Genomic DNA, 7,500 nt, shown 5'->3' on the forward strand with positions numbered 1-7,500 from the left:
ACACACTAGAGGTAGAGATCTCTGAAGATGTTTTGAAAAATTACTCCAATTATTGCAAACACATATAACCGTGTAAGAATATCTTGAAAGTGATTTGAGGTGTAGTTTCGTCCAAAGTAGTGAGAAATAGTGATATATATGACAATACATGTGAAAATGGGAAAAATGCCCTGAATGAAATTAAGTTAAAATTAATTTAGGAGCGTCTAAGTAGAGCGAAGGTTAGCAGAATATAATTCAAATAAATTTGATGATCAGTGTCTCCCTAAATTGTCTTGGCATCATGGTGTACAGGTAGAGGGTAATTTTATTTATAAATACTATACCCTTAAGAGATTGAACAATCAGGATATGTTTCCCTACTCAAGATCTAAGATATATCAGCGGTAAAAAATTCGCCAAAAACCGTTGAATAGTTTTGACCTAATCCTGTCCACTGTCACAGAGACAAATAAATAAATAAACCGATTCGGAAACAAAACCTCCTTCGCGGAGGTAATATTAGCTACATTGATGACATATTAGGGAGGTGGGATAGCATAGATAAATAGGTCATGGAGCATTTAAAATAAAGAAATATAATCCATCTGTCTAGAAATCGTGTAGGATCCTGATAGGAACTGATTGGTATATGAAGCTAAAACTAATTTCTCGCCAAACATAAAAGAACATACTGAAACTATTCTAGCACCAAATTATTTCATAGTTAATATGTCCATCTAGAATAATATTGAGTCAAATCACATCTCATTATAGTCCTTTGGATCTTGTTTGTCCAGTAACTAAATGCTAACTTGATGATGAGACGGCTGATTTCCATGACAGCGGTGATTGAAGGAGAAGAAAGGTGTTATGAATGGGATAGTATATATATATATATATATATATATATATATATATATATATATATATATATATATATATATATATATATATATATATATATGTATATATATATATATATATATATATATATATATATATATATATATATATATATATATATATATATATATATATGTGTGTGTGTGTGTGTGTGTGTGTGTGTGTGTGTGTGTGTGTGTGTGTGTGTTGGTGTGTGCGTGTGTCTGCCTATATATATATATATATATATATATATATATATATATATATATATATATATATATATATATATATATATATATAATATATATATAATATATATATATATATATATATATATATATATATATATATATATATATATATATATATATATATATATACTGCATATAATACTGTATATATATATATTTATATATATATATATATATATATATATATATATATATATATATATATATATATATATATATATATATACTGCATATAATACTGTATATATATATATATATATATATATATATATATATATATATATATATATATATATATATATATATATGTATATACATATATATATTTATATATACATATATATACATATATATATATATATATATATATATATATATATATATATATATATATATATATATATATAGATATATATATATATATATATATATATATATATATATATATATATATATATATATATATATATATATATATATATATATATATATTGGTAGGCCGTGACTCAGATTCTTTGTTGGATATTAAATAAGATAGTTTGCGGTAAATATGTAGGTACAGACAATGGGGAGGCAACAGTCAAACGCCAAGAAAATGAACAAAGTTTATCAACAATAAATTAAAACCTTAAGACTAAGAGCTTCTTTCTCGATGGTAGAGTACTTTTTTCCGCCACCAGCAGCTTACGACTGTAGTAAGAAACTGGGCATACTATAACATCTTTACCTCATTGGAAGAGAACTCCGCCTATCCCCACGTCACTAGCATCCACAGCTATTATAAATGGCTCCTGAGAATTAAGGGAGGTTAATATAGGATTGGAAACCAACAAAGTTTTTATTTTATGAAAAGCCTCCATACAATCCGCTGACCACATAAATTTTTGACCCTTTTTTAACAAGTCCGTCAGAGGCTGAGCAAGGTCAGAGAAGTTCCGCACAAACCGCCTATATTACCCCAGCATTCCTAAAATTCGATGCACTTCTCTGACGTTACACAGTCTCTTCAATCCTACTATGGCATCCAGGTTATCTCGTTTAGGAGTGACCTGCCCAAGACCTACCTCATGTCCTAAATATCTAACCTTGGCCTTCCCAAACTCACATTTCTTCAAATTTACTACTAAACCAGCCTTAAGTAAGACCTCAAATACCCGCTTCAAACGACGCACATGGGTCTCCCAATCATCGCTGTGGACCACCAAGTCATCAATATAAATTTAAACACCATCTAAACCACAAATAATTCTATGCATCAGCTTTTGGAAGGTATAAACGGCGTTCTTCAATCCAAAAGGCATAATTTTACACTCATACAACCCAAATGGAGTGGCAAAAGCTGAAATTTCTCTGGCTCGATCAGATAAAGAAACCTGCCAATACCCCTTCAACAAATCTAATTTAGTAATGAACTTGGAGGGTCCTATCTGATCGAGACAGTCGTAAATTCTAGGAAGAGATAAAGAATCACTTTTAGTATGTACATTGACCTTTCTATAGTCAACGCACATTCTAAACTCTCCATCGGGTTTCTTTACTAACACCACAGGAGAAATCCAAGGACTAATGGAGGGCTAGATGAGGTCATGCTCCAACATGTATTATATTTCCTTCTCGACGAAGGCTTGTTTCTCTGGGTTCAGTCAATACGGACTCTGCTTTACTGGCAAAGCATTGCCAATATCTACATCATGTTGGAAAAGACCAGTCCACCCCGGAGAATCTTGCCATAAATTAGGGAAAGACATTATTAAATTTAGTATATTTTCTCTTTGAGGTGCCTCCAGATGCTTCAACCCTGATTCTAATAACTCTAAACTTTGAAAGTTAGTATTAAGAGCATCTGCAGAGACCTGATACAATGCATTCTCTTCAAAATAATCAAGAGAGTCCAAAATAGTAGCTACCGACTCCAAAGGTACCCTCTTGGGTTCTACACTACCACAGGAATAAGATTTTAGACGATTAATATGAAATACACGGCATTTCCTCCGAGTACCAGGTGCTTCAATTTCATAGTTGACCTCGGATAACTTCCTCAATACCCTCCAAGCCACCTCAAATTTGAGCTCAAGAAAGTCACCGAGATATGTACCTAAAACCCAGACTAAATCACCTGGTTCGAAACAACGTACCTTACATTTCTTATCATACTTAGCCTTCATTTTACCATGGGCAGAGGCTAAATTCTCCTTGGTAAATTGCCAAGCAACAGATAACTTACTTCTTAGGTTATCTAATACTTCATTTACGCTCTGATCAATCACTTCCCTGGACTCCAAGAACTCATGAAAAATCTCTAATGGACCATGAATCTTGTGTCCAAAGACCAAATCAAACGGAGTGACACCTGTGGAGGAATTGGGAAGATTACATATAGCAAAGAGAGCATAGGGAAGCCCCTTATCCCACTCCTCTCCTTGCTCAAAACAATATTTTTTGGACATTGACTTAAGGGTCTGGTGAAATCTTTCTACCACCCCCTGACTTTCCGGGTGATATGGTACGCTGGTAAGGTGCTGAATGGTCAATTCAGCACACTTACTCCTAAAGATCTTACTTGTGAAATTCGAGCCACAGTCAGACTGAATCTTACAAGGAAGACCAAACCTGGAAAAAAAATCTATTAACTTGTCAAATTTTGCTCTAGATGTTTTCTTCCTCATAGGGATTGCTTCCGGGCATCTGGAAGCCCTATCCATAATTGTCAACACATACACAAAACCTGTTTTAGTACGGGGCAATGGACCAACTACATCAACTATTAATTCGGAAAATGGTTCACCTAACGAAGGTATTGGATGTAAGGGAGCCCTAGGAATCCCTTAATTAGGGTTCCCCATCACCTGACAGGTTTCACAAATGGCAACATATTTCTTTACCGAAGACTTCATCCCCGACCACCAAAATCTCTTGGCCAACTTCTAAGAAGTCTTACCTATGCCAATGTGGCCAGCAAAAGGATCTTCGTGAGCCAAACTCAAAACAGCCTCCCGATACTTGGTGGGAACAACCATCTGTTCGTTACCAGAGTCAGAGAGCGCCGGCCTAGTCTACGGACGGCCCAGACGATACAACAGCACCTCGTACACCACGAACCTAGGTTTGGATAAGTCCTCCGTTTCTCCAAGCTCAAAATCAAATTCATCCTTCTGAGCTTGAATAAAGGATTTTCGGTCACAATCGGGTTTCAACATCTTAAAAAACTCTAAACTATTTCTACATGCTACTGACCCGGGCCTGTCTATGTCTAATTCTAAACAACTACAATTAATATCCGAGTCTAGATCAACAATGGGAAACACCTCATGTCCTTGAGTTTTCTGTTCCCACATCATTTCCCAAAATGCCGTCGATCCCTGGGACTGGCAAACTGTCTGACACAGCCAGCTCAATGCGGCCACTATATTCAGGGAAAGACACCTCTACCTGAATTAAAGGCGCCAATGCTAAAGTGTCTGGGAATCCACCCGGAACTACATATTCACCTGAAAGAGACCACATGTTCATTAATGACCTAGCTAATATTAAGGAACTAGCTGACCTGGTATCCCTTAGAAACTTAAGATCTAATGAACCAGAGGACGTCTCCAGCTTACCCTCGTGTACATATTTATTAAAGGGTCACAAAGAAGGTTTAATTTTATCTACTGGGGAAGATATGCCGTGATCGAAGGGATTATTGATGTTCTCCTGGTTAGTATAAGACCCCACGTCATCTACTCTAGCTACCGCTAATACAGGAGACCAACTTGCAAGATTGGTGGGGTTCTGGCTTTGGTAATTCCTCCGGGCAAAAGATTCAGCCTAGTGATGTCCCGGCTTCTAACACCAGAAACAGTTCCCGCGAAAAGGGCCTGTTTTTCCAGGAGTTACCTGCTTATTAGGGGAGAAGAAAAGATTTGACAAAACGTCTCATTAGCCTGGTTATTATTCTTAGACCAAATTCTACCCAGGCTGGTTACTTTAGGAGGCCTGAAATGAGGAGAGGATGAATTAGTAATAGTATAACTACTTGACCCAGTCTTATGGGTTAGAACAAAGTCATCTGCGATTTGGGCCGCAGTGGCAAGATTAACAGCCTTCACATCCTCTAGGTGTAATTTCAGCTCCCCTCCAAAAACCTTCTTGAATTCCTCAAGACACATGAGCTCTCTCAGGGAAGAAAAAGTTCCAACCTGACGACTTTTCACCCAGTCGTCAAATTGTTCCTCCTTGAGACGAGCATATTCCAAGAAGGTCATGGAAGGGGGCTTATTTACCGTCCTGAACTTCAACCGATAAGACTTAGGTACCAAATCATACGCCTTAAGTACCAGAGACTTTACCTTATTATAGTCCCAGGCAATGCCTTCCTCTAAAGCATTATATACTCTTAAGGCTTTCCCTACCAGTCTGCACTGGATGAGAACTGTCCAGAATTCTCGAGGCCAAACCAGACGAGTTGCAATCATTTCAAAGGCCTTAAAGAATTCGGGAACGTTACTCTCCTCGAAAATTTGTCCTGGCTCAACACATTAGGAGAACTAACTTGATGAGACCCTGCTTGGCACCTAGCCAACTCACATTTCAACCTAATAATCTCAAGCTCGTGTTTCCTGACCCTTTCACTCTCCTCGTGCTCAAGTTTCAGAAGCTCTATCTGCTTACAAATTAACTGATACTCCTCTCTTCCTGGACTTTGGTTAAAAGGAGTAGGATCAATGGTGTTTACTTGCCTACCTCCTGAAATAAAATGATTAGTTGAGGTATTGGGGTTTGAGGGAAAATTAGCTGGACCCTCATAAAGGAGATTCACCGGGGACAGATCCTCGAACAAAGATAAACCAGGATTAACACTTACATCCTCCTCTCTCCCCTCCTCGGACACCCCACCAGACACTGAGTCAGACTAGCCATCGGAAGTTACCCCTTCCTCATCACTGGCAGGTAAGGGCAACTTGGACACTACCAATTCCAGTATCTGAGCACGAGTAGCTGAGGCCCTAAAAGTTAGACCTAAACACCGAGCACATTGCATCAAATAATTCTTATTCAGTACATGGACATACTGGGCACAATCTACGGACCCTAAAAGGGCACTTGGGTCAAAAACAACACCCTCCATTGTGACAACAACTAATTTACAAAAACACACTTATATCAAACAATGACCGAAAGCCTCAGTGATGCTCCACCACCACAATCTCTGTATACACCCGCAAACTATCCTGTCACGGTCACCACAATGTCACTTCCCGATATGGGTAGGCCGTGACTCAGATTCTTTGTTGGATATTAAATGAGTTAGTTGGCGGTAAATATGCAAGTAAAGAGAATGGGGAGGCAACAGTCAAACACCAAGAAAATTAACAAAGTTTAATAACAATAAATTAATATCTTAAGACTAAGACCTTAAAACTAAAATAACTTTGTACCAAGTCATCTCAAAGACTTAAATGAACATACATGAAAATGTAAAAGGAAATACTTAATCATACTGGAACAAACTTTATTCCATGAAAAAATAAATACCAAAAACTTAAGAACTAAGCATATATAATGAATGCAAAAACTTATAACACTAAACATCAAGATTATGTGCTGAACTAGAGCGGGCACCAAAGACTATACCTTAAGTCTAACAAGAAACAATCATAAACATGAATGGGATAATTAACTTGAATAGGCCTTAATCCCACCTACCTAACTAAATAATTAATACACGCAAGGCATATACAAAATTAGCAAAATTTCCCCTGAAAGAGAGTCACGAGAAGATACATCTATATATATATATATATATATATATATATATATATATATATATATATATATATATATATATATATATATATATATATATATACATATATATTTAAATATATACATATTAAACCTTACGCCTTGCCTATAACGGCAGAGACCAACACAACTCGTCTCTGAGCAAGTATAAAAGCGCAGTAGGTCAGCCACAATCAACTTAAGATGTCTACGAGTGTGAGGTCCCTCTCCAATGAAAGTAATTCTTGCAAACGAATATAGTCGACGTTGCACGTAAAAGGGGAAAATCTCTTACCTATGGGATGGCTCTCTACTTGGCTCCTCACGGGCTATTCAACCCCCTACGTGCAATGCAGCACAAAGATCCTTGATTATGGCGAGGTATGGCAAGGTACAACGGATGCAAATCCTACAGAGCTGGAGTCCTAGGTAAGGCCCACTTCTACATGTGCTCCTTGCTCGAGAGGGGATACAAAAAGCAAAGACGAGTCACACGTGACTTACATGCTTGCCAGCAAACGTGTATGTGCAAACGTCAAGAAGAAAAGCAGTCGCGAGTGACACTTTCCTCACTCTCTAAATCCTCAAAGCGAAGCAAATATAATTCCATCTATGAAGA

This window comes from Palaemon carinicauda, chromosome 8, assembly GCF_036898095.1.
Source record: "Palaemon carinicauda isolate YSFRI2023 chromosome 8, ASM3689809v2, whole genome shotgun sequence".
NCBI lineage: Eukaryota > Metazoa > Arthropoda > Malacostraca > Decapoda > Palaemonidae > Palaemon > Palaemon carinicauda.